Below are 13,138 nucleotides of genomic sequence, written 5' to 3'. Positions count from 1 at the left end.
ATGCCACGGCCTTGCTGGGCACAGAAGCCACATCACAGGGGCGTAGTTAACCCCTCACATCTCTGGTCATTGGAGACATCCTTTTTTTTTTTGTTTTGTTTTGTTTTTTTTGAAGGAAACTGACCGTGCCTGCCCTCCCGTGGGCCTCTGAGTGACGTCATGATTTTATGCTGTTACTTCCAACGGCAGTTTCAAGGGACCAAAATCTGCATGTTTTTCTCAGGCACCTAAGATTTTCGTGAGACCATGGGGGAAGGGTGGAAGCGCCAGGCCCCGACCACCTGCCTGCATTTCCCCGGAGATTCTGTCTGGACGTTCTGGATCAGAGGGTGGGCTGGCACAGAAAGCACATCAGTGGCACCTCTCAGGAGAGGAAGCCTGGGCCTCCACACCCTCTTCAGAGTAAAACAGCACGTGAGAGACGCATGGCCTGCTCCCAGGAGAGTGGGGTGCCGTCCTCTGGCGGGCATGGGGCCCCTGTACTCAGCCCCCGTCCCCAGGCTCGAGCCCCTCCAGACTCGCTGGGGCACACAGCCCTCCCTGCCCGACTGTCTGTGCTGTACCTTGCCTGGATGCAAACAACCTACTCTCAATGCATTTTCTGGGACCCCTGCTCATCTGATTCTCCCCTTTTCTATAATTCAGTTATTTCACAAATTAAATCTTTATCCGGGTTCAAAACATTTAGCAAAATGACCACCGGTTAAAACGTAATAGATCCAAATAAAGATAAAGTACACAATGAAAGGTTGTCTCCTAGACCGAGGTAATCCATCCTGATTCCATTTTTAGCCCAGAAATAGATTCACACTGCCTCTCCCTGATCCACAAAGTCAGCAGCAGCCCGATAGCAAAGACAATGTCATTTTCAGCTTGTCTGTGTACAATCGACCTGAACATGAGTCTCAGAAGCTAAAAATCCACTGTTGTATGAGGATGCTTACAAGGCATACATCTGAAAACCTTTAAACTGCATTGCCAAATACGTCTCAAGTATTAGAAATTCCCCTTCCTTATTCGATAAACAAAGTTGATTCAAAGGGAACAACCCTTGCCTTTCAGCGGAAGTTTTTCACATGGAAACAGATTTATAACAACCAAGAATCATGAACATGTATCTGATTTTCATAATTAATTATGGTATAACGTTAGGGCTCCCTGTGAGCCAGGACATAGGCACTTATTTTCAATCAAAATGATAGTCAGTGCCCATGAATTACAGTAATGAAGGTGCTGGGCCTTATCTTGTTCAGTGATTCTACAGGGAATTCTGAGACCTGCGAGGGTGATACGTTTCCCTCACTGAACATGCACGGCGAGCCCTGGACTGCGAATTCCCCAATAATGCCGGCACCGTGACAACCACAAGACTGGGACGTCTTGGGAATATGGAACACTTGGCCAGAACGTTCCTTCAGAACACAGCAGCCTGAAGATACCCGATACGTTGGATTTAAAATGAGTAAGTGTGGTAGTTTATCCCTGGAGAGGAAGCCGGCAGGGAAAATTATGCAACAACTAGCTGAGCAAACAGCCGACACCATATGTTTCCACTGCAGACATTCATCTTACAGCGTCTTTCACCATCCAAGAGTATTCAAGAACCGAGTCACTCAAGAGAGGTTTTAAATAAATAATAAACCTGATCAAACAAGAAAGCCGCCCAGCGGCAGTAACACTTCCTTTCGTACCACTGTGCCCGAAAACATCAAATTCCTCTCAGCGTTTGGGAGTCGCAGAGGTGCCTGATCCTCTTCCACCTCCCAAAGAAAAGGCTGAAAGGCAAGGCAATGTCAACAGTCTCTTCCTCTCCAAGAGTGGACTGACATTTCGAAGGTGGGTGGCTATTTTCAGACCTCCGAAAAAGATACCTCACATACCCAAAAGGGATGTCACACCGACATCCCGTGACTTTGACACCGGAGTTTGAAGAATTTTCTATCAATACATGACAGCAGAGGAAGTGGGAAGGACCAGCTTTCCGTGGCAACGTGAAAGACGGCCGAGGCAGCAGGAGACCCCACTGCATGGCGCACAGCCATCAGTGCAGGCAAAGGAAGCCCCCCCGGCTGTCTTCGGGTGGCTGGAGGATTCAGGGGTGAGCCAGGGAGACGCTGACTGAGCAGAAACAACTTTAAGAACTATATCGGGATTCCAGGGCATCCCTTCCCTCGCCCCTTCACACTTCCGTGACGCCTCCCTCGGAACTCGGAGCTGTCCACGGTCCTTACGCCTGCCCAGAGCGAACAGAATTGGTATCACCATGTGCAGGTGAAGAGGCGGAGCCGGTGTTTCTCCCTGCATTTAGAACTAACCGGCCTCTTCAAGGTGAAGACAAGTGACCCTGCAGAGAGCACGCTGCCTCCAGAGCACAGACCCGAGCACGGGCCTCGGCCACTGTCACACTGCACTTGGTCCCCTGTCTCCAAAAAGACCTGACGTGCTGGTGTCACGGGCTCCGTGAGGGCGACCTGAGGTCGGGCACACACTGAAACTCAGCAGGTCCTGGTTCCTTCCTCTCCTGCCTTCCGCGAGTGTGCACCTGCGCCGGACCGAGTGCGCCCGTTGGTGCCCCGCACTCCAGCAGACTGCTGAGACTGAGTGTTGCCAAAGTATACATCACGTCTATAGTTCATCTCACAGCAGATGCCGGGCGCACACCGGAAAGTGAAAATGGATGAAAAGACACTAACAGGTTGTATGCAAACCAGTCGTGACGGAGCATAAGGAACTGACCTTCTGCAGTTTGTTCCCCAGTTAGAGAAGTGGGTTGTGCTCCGCCCTCGTGTGAACTGCACGGTGTGCTGTGTGGCACCTCGCACAAGGCCTGTCACCTGCCCCTCCATCCCGTCCAGGACAACCTGAAACCACCCCCTGGCCTGGCTGAGCCCCGCTCAGCCCTCTGTGCTCACAAGCTCCTCAGGCAAGCAATCCTCCAGTAACTCTGATCTAGGCCATGGTCCTTTATACCGAAGCTTCAGAGCCTCTCATTCCACTTCTAATATAACAGCTCTGACTTCCGTGACTGCCTCCGTCGTATGTGAATTCACGACCGCCTGCATCCTCTAGGCTTTATTTTATGGTTATTCTAATTTAAGATTACGTGTTAGTATGGCTTGTTAGCCTGGTGTTAGATCAAACTCAGTTTGGGCTTTAGAAGCCTCCATACCAGTTGTATGTAACAAACTCCACTCTAACTCAGTACGTAAGCAAACTGACAGCCTAATTTAGGAGTATGCTTTTGTAACTCATAACTGAGTCTCAGCCAATCACAGCAGCCAAGCGTCAGCCGGTCACAGGCGGCCAACTGTTTAAACCAGGTTCAAATAAGGCCGCACCGCGTGGTGAGCAACGGAGCTGCTTCTGCACCTCACAGGCGGCGTTCGACTCCTTGCTGTTGCGGTAACAGACGTTCTGAACCTGTTCTGATTCTGGGGCCTGTCCCCTTCATCATTCATCCGTTGCTCAGTTAAACTCTGGTCATTTGCTTTGTCTAAGGGTTTTAACACTGGCATTGTACTTTATCATCATGTATTAAAAGGTTTTCCTTTTCTTTATTCATGCAAATATTTTACCTTAACATTTTTGCAATGCTATCTTTAATATCAACATTCAATTTCAAAATGTGAAAAGCCTAAGTACTTTTGACAACAATGAGTATTGACAAGTTTGCATTTTGATATCTATTTCTATTTTCTTTTAGTCAGTACCTAGGGATAGCTTCAATTTGCCTAAGAATATCAAAACCATGTTTAGGGCAAGAACAGAAATCACCGTAATTTCAGAAACCACATCTGGTTTTGCTTGCAGAGCAGTGACTGGCACAAAACAGGCGTGTGGTCTTCAGCTTCCAAAGCAGCTCCAGAAGATGTCCGCTCACATGAGGGCTGCACCTAGTGACGCCTAGTGACGCACTCCTGACCAACAGACGTGGCCAAAGTGACATGACATCACTTCTGAGCTTGGATCATAAAAGCGTCCTCCCCTCCCCTCTCCACTCTCCCGCCCCCGATCCTTCCTCCCTCCCTTCCTCTCCCTGATAAAGCCAGTTTCCCACTGGAGGGGCCCAGGTGGCATGAGCTCAGGCAGGCCAGGCAATGGCCAGGGAGGATCTGCAGCCTACCAGCAGCCAGGACCCGGCTCTGGAAGCAGCTTTCCCTGGGCCCCGCACGGCTGCAGGCTGCCAGGGACCCTGAAGCAGAGGAGCCAGCCAAGCTCTGCCCCGATTCATGACCATATAAACTGCGAGGTAAAAAATGTGTCATCTGAAGCCACAAAGCCCTGGGGTACTTTGTTACACAGCAATAGGCAACTAACTCACAATGCGAAAAGACAAACAGGCGGACAATTCTAGAATGGAGCAATGCCTCATTGCATGAGACAGAAGGAGCGTTCCAGCAAGCAGAGCAGAGGAGGGGGTCTGCGGGCAGAAACACGGGCCAGGCAGCAGACCGGCCGTCTCAGAGTGAGTCTCCTGGTCGGGGTACAACAGAGGGACTTGCCATGACACCAGTTCAGGGGAACCGGTCCTTCTGAGGGGCTGCTGTGGTTCTCTGCTTCGGACAACGCCTGTTTCAGAACTCTGTTCGCTGATACAGAACGTGAGTGAGTGTGTTCTGAGCTGGTCTGGTCCGCCGATGCCTAGTGCAGGAGCTCAATCTACAACCATGGCCTCCTATAAACTCCGTGTAACAATTCTTAACCCCACACTCCCAGCCTGATGGATGAATAGTTACATCAAAGCAACAGTGGGGGAATGTGGTGGTGTTCTGAGCTGTAGAAAAACTGAGGGTCTGGCTGGGCATGGTGGCTCACACCTGTCATCCCAGCACTTTGGGAGGCTGAGGCGGGTGGATCACAAGGTCAGGAGTTTGAGACCAGCCTGACCAACATGAAACCCCAACTCCCTAAAAATACAAAAGTTAGCTGGGCATGGTGGCATGTGCCTATAGTCCCAGCTACTCGGGAGGCTGAGGCAGGAGAATTGCTTGAAACCAGGAGATGGAGGTTGCAGTGAGCTGAGATCACACCACTGCACTCCAGCCCAGGCGACAGTGCAAGACTGTCTCAAAAAAAAAACAAAAAAAAAAAAAACAAAAAAAAAACTGAGGGTCCCAACGAACTCCATCTCATCAGCAATCCTGCCTGGGCTCTGTGAAGGAAGGCTTTACTGAAGAGATGGGGGCGTGTTAGAACGGGGCTGGAAAGATGGGAGCCCCTTCGCCAGGTGGGGGAGAGCTCCCAGACACAGGAAGAAGCATGAGCCTGGTAGGTTCATGTGGGACAAGACAGTTACCGTGCATCTGCTCAGGGCCGGTCAGTGAGCCCCTGGCTGGAGAAAGGGACGCGAGGCCCCGCCCTTGGCAGCTTAGGACCGAGGACAGCCCGCAAGCCTTCAGGTGGATGGCCACAGCAGCCCCTCCAACCGGCTGGCACCTGTCTGCAGGCGCTTCCTGGCCACGCCCGGGGGAGGTCCTAGCTCAGCAGAGACTGACGCAGAATGCTTCCCAGGACAGGCCAGCCTGACTCGGGCTGTTGGACAGGGCAGTGAGGGTCCTCCAGGCAGCTGGGAGCTGAGCACTCCCATGGGAGGGGGCAGCTATGCCCAGGGGTGGAGCCCCAAGGGCATGCAGAGAGACTGACGTCCCTGCGCCGGAGTCTGGAGTTGAACCTGGAAAGCACAGGGAGCCAGAACCAAGGGGCAGAAATGCACCAGCGAGTGTGGTGATGTGTGCCCACGCCGAGGGCAGGAGGAGCCGCGGACAGCACCCGGGGTGGGTGAGCCAGCTGCTACAGCAGCACCGCGCCAGGGGGCAACGGGTATCCCCGAAAGCTTGCAGCAGAGCGCCAGCAGGCCCCTTGGCCCGTTCTGGAGGGCGGCTTGGCAGCAGTGTGGAAGAGGGGTGCGGGAGGTGTGTGCCAGCCGGCGAGCCGCAGGAGGGCCGCAGCGACGGGGTGAGGGCCCCAGTGGCAGGGGAGCTCCAGCTGCCTCGTCCCACTCATGTCCAGAAGCTCCAGCTTTCATTCATTTCACATACTTGGCTCCTGCGAAAGGCTTCAGAGGAACGAAATTCTCTGGGGTAGGGGACAGACGCTGCTGAGAGGGGATGCAGGGGGGACCCACGGGGGCAGCTGCTTGCATACAGCCAGGCCACAGTATCCAGTGTCCTCACACGCAGACGTGGCCTTTGAGGAACCTCATTCGCTGAGGTTAGCTTGGGTTCCCTGCCTCAGTTTCCTCTGAAGAAATCAAATCACAAGAAGCAAGGCCTAACAGAGGAGACCTGCATTGCACATCGAACAGGAACGTTTGGAAGGGTGCCACCCTTCCTTCACCCGCGCGATGAAGGACCCCTCAGAAGAGGTCTCACGCCCCCGCAAATACCAGAACACCCCACCCACGAAGGGACGGCAAAGGCCTCTCCCGCAGGCCCAGAAGTCCTGGGGCTGACGGGGCCGCTCCTCTTGCTATGTCTTCCTGGAGGCTGAGAGAGGAGTCCGGAGCTGAGACTGCATGCTGCTAGCATCACCTGCCCAACATACGTGGGGGCCAGACACACGCAGAAAGCAAAGATGCAGGAAGAAAGAAGAGCCCGAGTGCTTCAGGCTTTGACGACTGGCAAGTGCAGTAAATGAACACAGTATGAACAGTAAGAAAACCAAAAAGGGGAAGTTTATTTGGAAGAATGAGTTAGGATGTCCAATTAAGAATTTACTGATGAGAAGTATTTACTGGACAGCCACACGATGGATCTGGGAAGACGGCAGACATTATGTCTGCAGCATCGGTTTAAAAAGGTTGACATTGGCTGGGCATAGTGGCTCACACCTGTAATCCCAGGACTTTGAGAGGCCAAGGCGGGATGATTGCTTGAGCTCAGGAATTCGACACCAGCTGGGCAACACGGAAAAATCCCGTCTCTATCAAAAATACAAAAACTAGCCAGGAATGGTGGCGTGTGTCTGTGGTCCCAGCCACTCGGGAGGCTGAGGCGAGAGCTTTGCCGGAGCCTGGGAAGAGGAAGGTGCCCAAGACTGCGCCATTGTGTGCCAGCCTGGGAGACAGAGAGAGACCCTGCCTCAAAATTAAAAAAAAAAAAAGGTTTTGGTTAAAAAGCACACATAAAATATCTAAATAAGATGCTAAAATTCTAGGAGTTTTATAATAAGCATTGTGAATGGTACATATAATATCTAAATTTGTCTCTTTTCAGTGGTTTTTAGTTCATTCAACACTGCAAGAGAGAGAGAGAAAAAAATCATTAAATATGGTCCACAAATGCTGTTTGAACATCGGATACTGGAAGAGTTTTCTCCATGCACGACACACCTCGCAGAGGCCAGAGCCTGCTCTTCGCAGAAGCAGGGTCTTGCTGGTCAGTTTTATCAAGATAGAGTCATTCAGAACAATTTCAGAAGGCGGAGAAAGGAGAACCAGCTTCACAGGGTCCCTTCTTATCTCCCGTAAATTCCTTTCCAATGCTTCAACCTTAATTGCTTTCCTCATTTAAATGTCTTTTTCAAAATCTCTAACCTATAACTGTGCGGCCAAAAAAGAGAGAAAAGAGAAAGGAAAAAGGTATTTTAATACTTTCTTTGATAACTCCAATTCATTTTCCCTGCAGGGTTCCAAGGACGCATCTATCTTTAGAGTGCTGTATTATCAGGGAGGAGGGTCAGGAAACAAAAGGTGAGTGATTGCAAATCCCTGGCAAAATTAACTGCTGGCAGGAAATGTGAAAACAGTTTCCTCTGTATTATAAAATCAGATTTTCCTTCTGGATCACAGACTCACAGAATCATGGGACATTTGCCTTGATGAGATCGGAGAGGCCACCCCTGCGTGTTTCTCCTCCCCAGCCAACCCCCAGCACCCCCAGTTTCCTCTGGACACACCCCGTGACTCGGGAGCAGCCGGTGCCCTGTGGGAGCCATCTGATTTGCCCGCCCTGTCCCCCGGCTGAATTTCAAGGGCTCTTGAAGGGACAAGGAGCTTGCAGGTAGGGGGGTTTCTGTGGAGGGGGTGGGGAGCCTGCACCTCTGGGTCTTAGAATTGTGTGCAGTAAATGTCTGCAGTATGGAAATTACCCAGCCTAAGGTGTTTCTTATAGCAGCCAACCAGACTGAGACAGGGCTGCTCTGGGGCTAGTTAGGCAGCATGGACCAGGGCCCCACTGGGACAGCTCTCGACCTTGCTAAGTAGCTTCACACCAAGAGATGCTGCAGGCTCTTCCCCCCGCATCTACCAGCCAGAGCCTGGCTGGCAACCTGTGAGTTGGGGACGGAGCGAGGGCGGGGGTGAAATGCAGCCTCCCAGGCAAGCAGAAAGTCAGTGTCAGACGGAAAGCAGAACTCTCACAGAGCAGGAACAAACAGGGTCACCTCCAATTCCAGCTCCCTTTCCAGCCTCATGAATTTCAAGGAAATCACTTCTCTTCTAACTACAGGCAGCCAGAAAGAGCGGACAGTGAAACACGGCTAAGACAGCACAGGCACAGAGGGAGGGGTGGGGGGAGTCTCAAGTAACTGCCAAACTTCACCTGCGTACAATGGGTCCCAGTAAAACAGGGAAACAGGGAAACAGGGAAACAAACAGTGAAACAGGGAAACAGACCCTTCATAAGCACATTCCTTTCCCTTCAGGTGCACTAAGATAGGGAAGCTAAAGGCAGACGCAGGGGATTGCCGGCCGCTGCAGAAGGATGTGTGGGAACAGACACACAGCTCTCCCTCCCAGAGCACAGCAAAGTGACAAAGAAGCAGTCCAAGCCTCTGATAAACTCTCCACCCTGAATCCTTAAAAACTCTTAGCCCAGAGGAGAGTGTGCCTCTGATCTAACTCAGCCAGAAGCTCCTCCCATGCCTGTTGACTGCTGAGCCACCTGCACGTTCCTCTCCTCTTTCCTCATCTCTTCTGCACAGACAGGACCTGCAACATGCGGGCTAGGCCTGTGTTCATGCCCAAGGGCTCACACAACGGACATGTACTCTCTCCGCGTTCTGCATGGTGAAGGCTGAGATCAAGGTCTCTGCAAGGCCTGTGTTCCCTGGGGGTTGTGAGGGAGATGCTGCTCCGGGGCTCTGGTGTTTGCTCGTGTCTCTGGTGTTCCTTGGGTTACGGAGGCATCACTCTGATCTCTGCCTCCCTGTGAGCATGTGAGTCACCTCCAAATCTCCTCTCTTCCTAAGGACATCAGACACACTGCAAAACTCCCGAATGACCTTAAGGAATCACATCTGCAATGACCCTGTCACATTCTAAGGAACTGGAGGCTAGAACTTCAAGTCCACATTTTGTGGGGGACATAATTCAACCTATAAAAGGCTCTGTCCACAAGATTCCTAGCTGTATTCTGCTGTCTCCAAGGAACTGAGGTCAGGGAAGGCTGGCCTTTCAACCCCTGACACAGTCAGGGTACTGATTGATTGATTGACTCATTGACTGATTGATTTAGAGACAGAGTCTTGCTGTGTCTCTCAGGCTGGAGTGCAATGACGCATTCTCGGCTCACTGCAACCTCTGCCACCCAAGTTCAAGCAATGCTCCTGCCTCAGCCTCCTGAGTAGCTGCGATGACAGGTGTGTGCTACCATGGCCGGCTAATTTTTGTATTTTTAGTAGAGATGGGGTTTCACCATGTTCGTCAGGCTGGTCTCAAACTCCTGACTTCGTGATCTACCGGCCTCGGCCTCCCGAAGGGCTGGGATTACAGGCGTGAGCCACCGCGCCCGGCCCAGCATTATTTTTGAAAGTGAAACACATCACACAATTTCCCTGTTCAGCACCTTGCATAGGCTTCTTCCTGAGCCCAGAACAGAATTCGGGGCCCTTACAATGGTCGGCAGGGCTCCCCCATGATCTGGTACCTAGGAGCTCTCATATCTACGCTCCCTCCCCTCTCCTGCCCGGCTCGGCCCAAATCCCACACAAGAAAACCTTCCTGGGCTGGCCACACCCAGGTGTGTCATTTCTTTATAGAACTGCCCACAATTTGAAATAACAGTGTGCATGTTTGTTTACTCGATGTCTTACCTCAAAGGAACTGAAGCCTCATGAACACTACAGCTTTATCCATTCCCTTCACTGCTGTTCCCAATACCTGGCTCAGCACCTCACACGTAGCAGGAGCTCATATTTCCTGGAGTAGCAAATGCTGTCAGGATGTGAGTAGCCCTTGACTTCTCCCACTCCTCAACGCCTCTGTGCGTTCATTCATGTCTGGGAGATTCTATTTCTCCCGTCCACACCCTCTCCGGCAGCCCACTGCCAATCTTCAGACTCAGAACTCACCTCTTCCCCTCCTGGAATTTCACAATTGCCCTCGCGTGTCCGTAACTCAGCGTCACCACCCCCACTGCCATCCTCCACAGTGCTGCTGGGGAGCTGCTCTGAAAGGTGCGTGTGACCACCCCCACGGGGCCCTAACGGTGCCTCATCCTGTCCTTCCCCAGTCCCGCTGCCTGCGCACGCCCCAGCCATGGCCAGCTCCACGGGGCTCCCTGCTGCTTGCCAAGTGGGACCTGGGCAGTGGCTGGCAGCAAAGCTGCCAAGGTGAAACAAGAGAGTTTCTTCAAGTGCGCTAACAGGGGGCCCAATCCAAGAGCCCCACCTTTCCGCAGAAGGCATTTCATGGAACATAAAGACGGTGCTCTTGCCAGGGCTCCATTATGTAGCTTATATTGTGAAGAACGAGGAAAATCAATTGTGACACATCCAATAGAAGCGGAAAAGTTGCAGATGAAAGGAAGACAAGCTATTCACGCGTTTGAAGGAGTCAGTGCGTGAGATCACTGCCAGCAAAGACCCGGCGTCTTATGATGATTTCCGACATCTCAGTGTCCCTAAGTCGCTGAAAAGTTCCCATTCCCTCCCGCAAAGGACAACGCCCCGTCCCACCAGGCAGCATCGCGAATGACATTTCGTATAAAACGGTGAGAATTTCTAAGGCGCCGGAGGACAAAGGAAAGACGACAGGGAGCATGAGTTTAAAATCCAGCGGTTTTACGCGTCAGATGTGCCTTTTAGCAGAGCCCACCTGGGTTCCCTTCCTCCCGGGGTGCAGACGGGTACCTGACGGTCCTTTCATCTTCCAGAAGGGCGGCCTGTGGACTCTCACACGAGTCTCCTAAGCTGCGCTGCGCTGTTACCCATGAGCTTGGGTGTGACAGCCGTGGCCTCACGGGTTCCATGGCACGATTATGCCCTTGCAACAGCAGAATCCCTGGACACAGTGTTAGCTAAGACTACTGGAGCAAGACAAGGCGCTTAACTAAGGAAAGCGTGACCTGAAGACGGTGCTGTGCGGGCACGTGGAGCAGGTGCGTGTTCGCACGGAAAAGCACACTAAGGGCACGCGCCGGAGAGGCAGAGGGAGGCAAGGGTGTTCATCCATTCATTCACCTGACAGCATCCAGAGGAAAAAATGGATTTTCGTCTTTCTTCACAATATAAGCTACATAATGGACCTCTGACAAGAGCACCGTCTTTATGTTCCATAGAATGCCTTTTGCGGAAAGGTCAGGCTCTTGGATTGGGCCCCCTGTTAGCGCATTTGAAGAAACTCTCTTGTTTCACCTTGGCAGCTCAGGGTATGGTGAGTGGCCAGAAAGATATATGGGCCTTGGTCCAGGGCTCGTGGGCACACCAAGACTCAGTGGGTCTCAGGCTTGGAACCCTTTAAATATCGTCTTCTTTCTTATTCTTGAATTTTTTTTTTTTTTTGAGCCGGAGTTACCCAGGCTGGAGTGCAATGGCGCGATCTCGGCTCACCGCAGCCTCCGCCTCCTGGGTTCAGGCAATTCTCCTGCCTCAGCCTCCTGAGTAGCTGGGATTACAGGCACGCGCCACCACGCCCAGCTAATTTTTTGTATTTTAGTAGAGATGGGGTTTCACCTTGTTGACCAGGATGGTCTCGATCTCTTGACCTTGTGATCCACCTGCCTCGGCCTCCCAAAGTGCTGGGATTACAGGTGTGAGCCACCGCGCCCAGCCTCATTCTTAGATTTTTAAAAATTTGCATAGATCATTCCCACACATCTCGTATGGCTCCTCCAGGGTATTTCTCTATAGTTTTACTTACTAACATGTCTTTCTTCAATATTACAGTTCCTATTGTTACCAGTGTGGAAAGAGTTATTCTTCCAGTGATGAACCAAATCTTGAACACACACACTTATCACTTCTTTTTTTAAATAAAATAAATAAATAACATACTGACCATGTGGCCATGGGCAGAGTTCTTAATTTGGCTCAAGAAAAAATGAGATCATTAAGAGAGCTGGCCTGACCTCCCGTGATGGACTCCTCTCTAGCTCTGCAGGAAGAGGACGATACCAGGGCCACAAAACCAGAGGAGATGTATGCGTTCCGGGAATAGAAAACATCAAATTAAGGCATCAACACAGGCAGACACATTCTCATAGAAGAGGAGTTATGTATGTGTTTCATACGGAGAAGTCATCGTGAGTTAGCTCTCTCTCAGATTTTAAGGTGGATACAAAGATTTGGAGATCCTGTTAAAATGCAGATTCTGATTCAAGGAGATCTGGGGTTCTCTCTGCATTCTAACAAACTTGCCAGTGATGTCAATTTTCCTATAAAATAATGAGGCGTTGAAGAATATTAATCATGTAGGTATTTCCTCTCAGGTCCAGAGGCCACAGTCGTGAATAGCAGCGAGGTAGAACACTGAGGCGAGAATTCATGGATGACCAAAAACAAAGTTTCGTGAAATTTATAGGATGTAATATAATAGCAAGAACAGCAACAACAATCCTTTTTCAACACTTACCGTATACCATATTAATGCATAAAACCACAAAAGAGTCTATAACAACAAGATTTTTTTCATTTTTCAAGTAGAAAATATTTTTCATTTAGTAAAATAATATTAAAACTACATATAAGACCATCCTCTTAAACAACTGATAAGGGCCACATGCTTTTCTCATCTAAAGCTAATTTTGCTAAAATAAAGACATAATATCCCTCAAAGCCTGAAAACACTGGACCCTAGAAAACCCTTTTATTCACTAAACTGAAGGCAGTTCAGGGGGTCACCAAAGGAACAGAAATCTCCCTGCAAGGTCCTATCTGCCTTGACTCTCCCCCAACTTGCTTCCTTGCTGACGATCCAGAA

General features: G+C 50.9%; 1 protein-coding gene across 2 annotated transcripts in view; it reads right to left on the bottom strand.

Moving 5' to 3' along the window:
• GABRG3 (gamma-aminobutyric acid type A receptor subunit gamma3) overlaps window positions 1–13,138 on the bottom strand; it is a 499,643-nt gene that overhangs the window by 419,863 nt on the left and 66,642 nt on the right. The gene's annotated exons all lie outside the window — the stretch shown is intronic.

The sequence above is a fragment of the Saimiri boliviensis genome, chromosome 5, assembly GCF_048565385.1.
Source record: "Saimiri boliviensis isolate mSaiBol1 chromosome 5, mSaiBol1.pri, whole genome shotgun sequence".
NCBI lineage: Eukaryota > Metazoa > Chordata > Mammalia > Primates > Cebidae > Saimiri > Saimiri boliviensis.
This window is presented reverse-complemented; position numbering and strand designations above follow the sequence as displayed.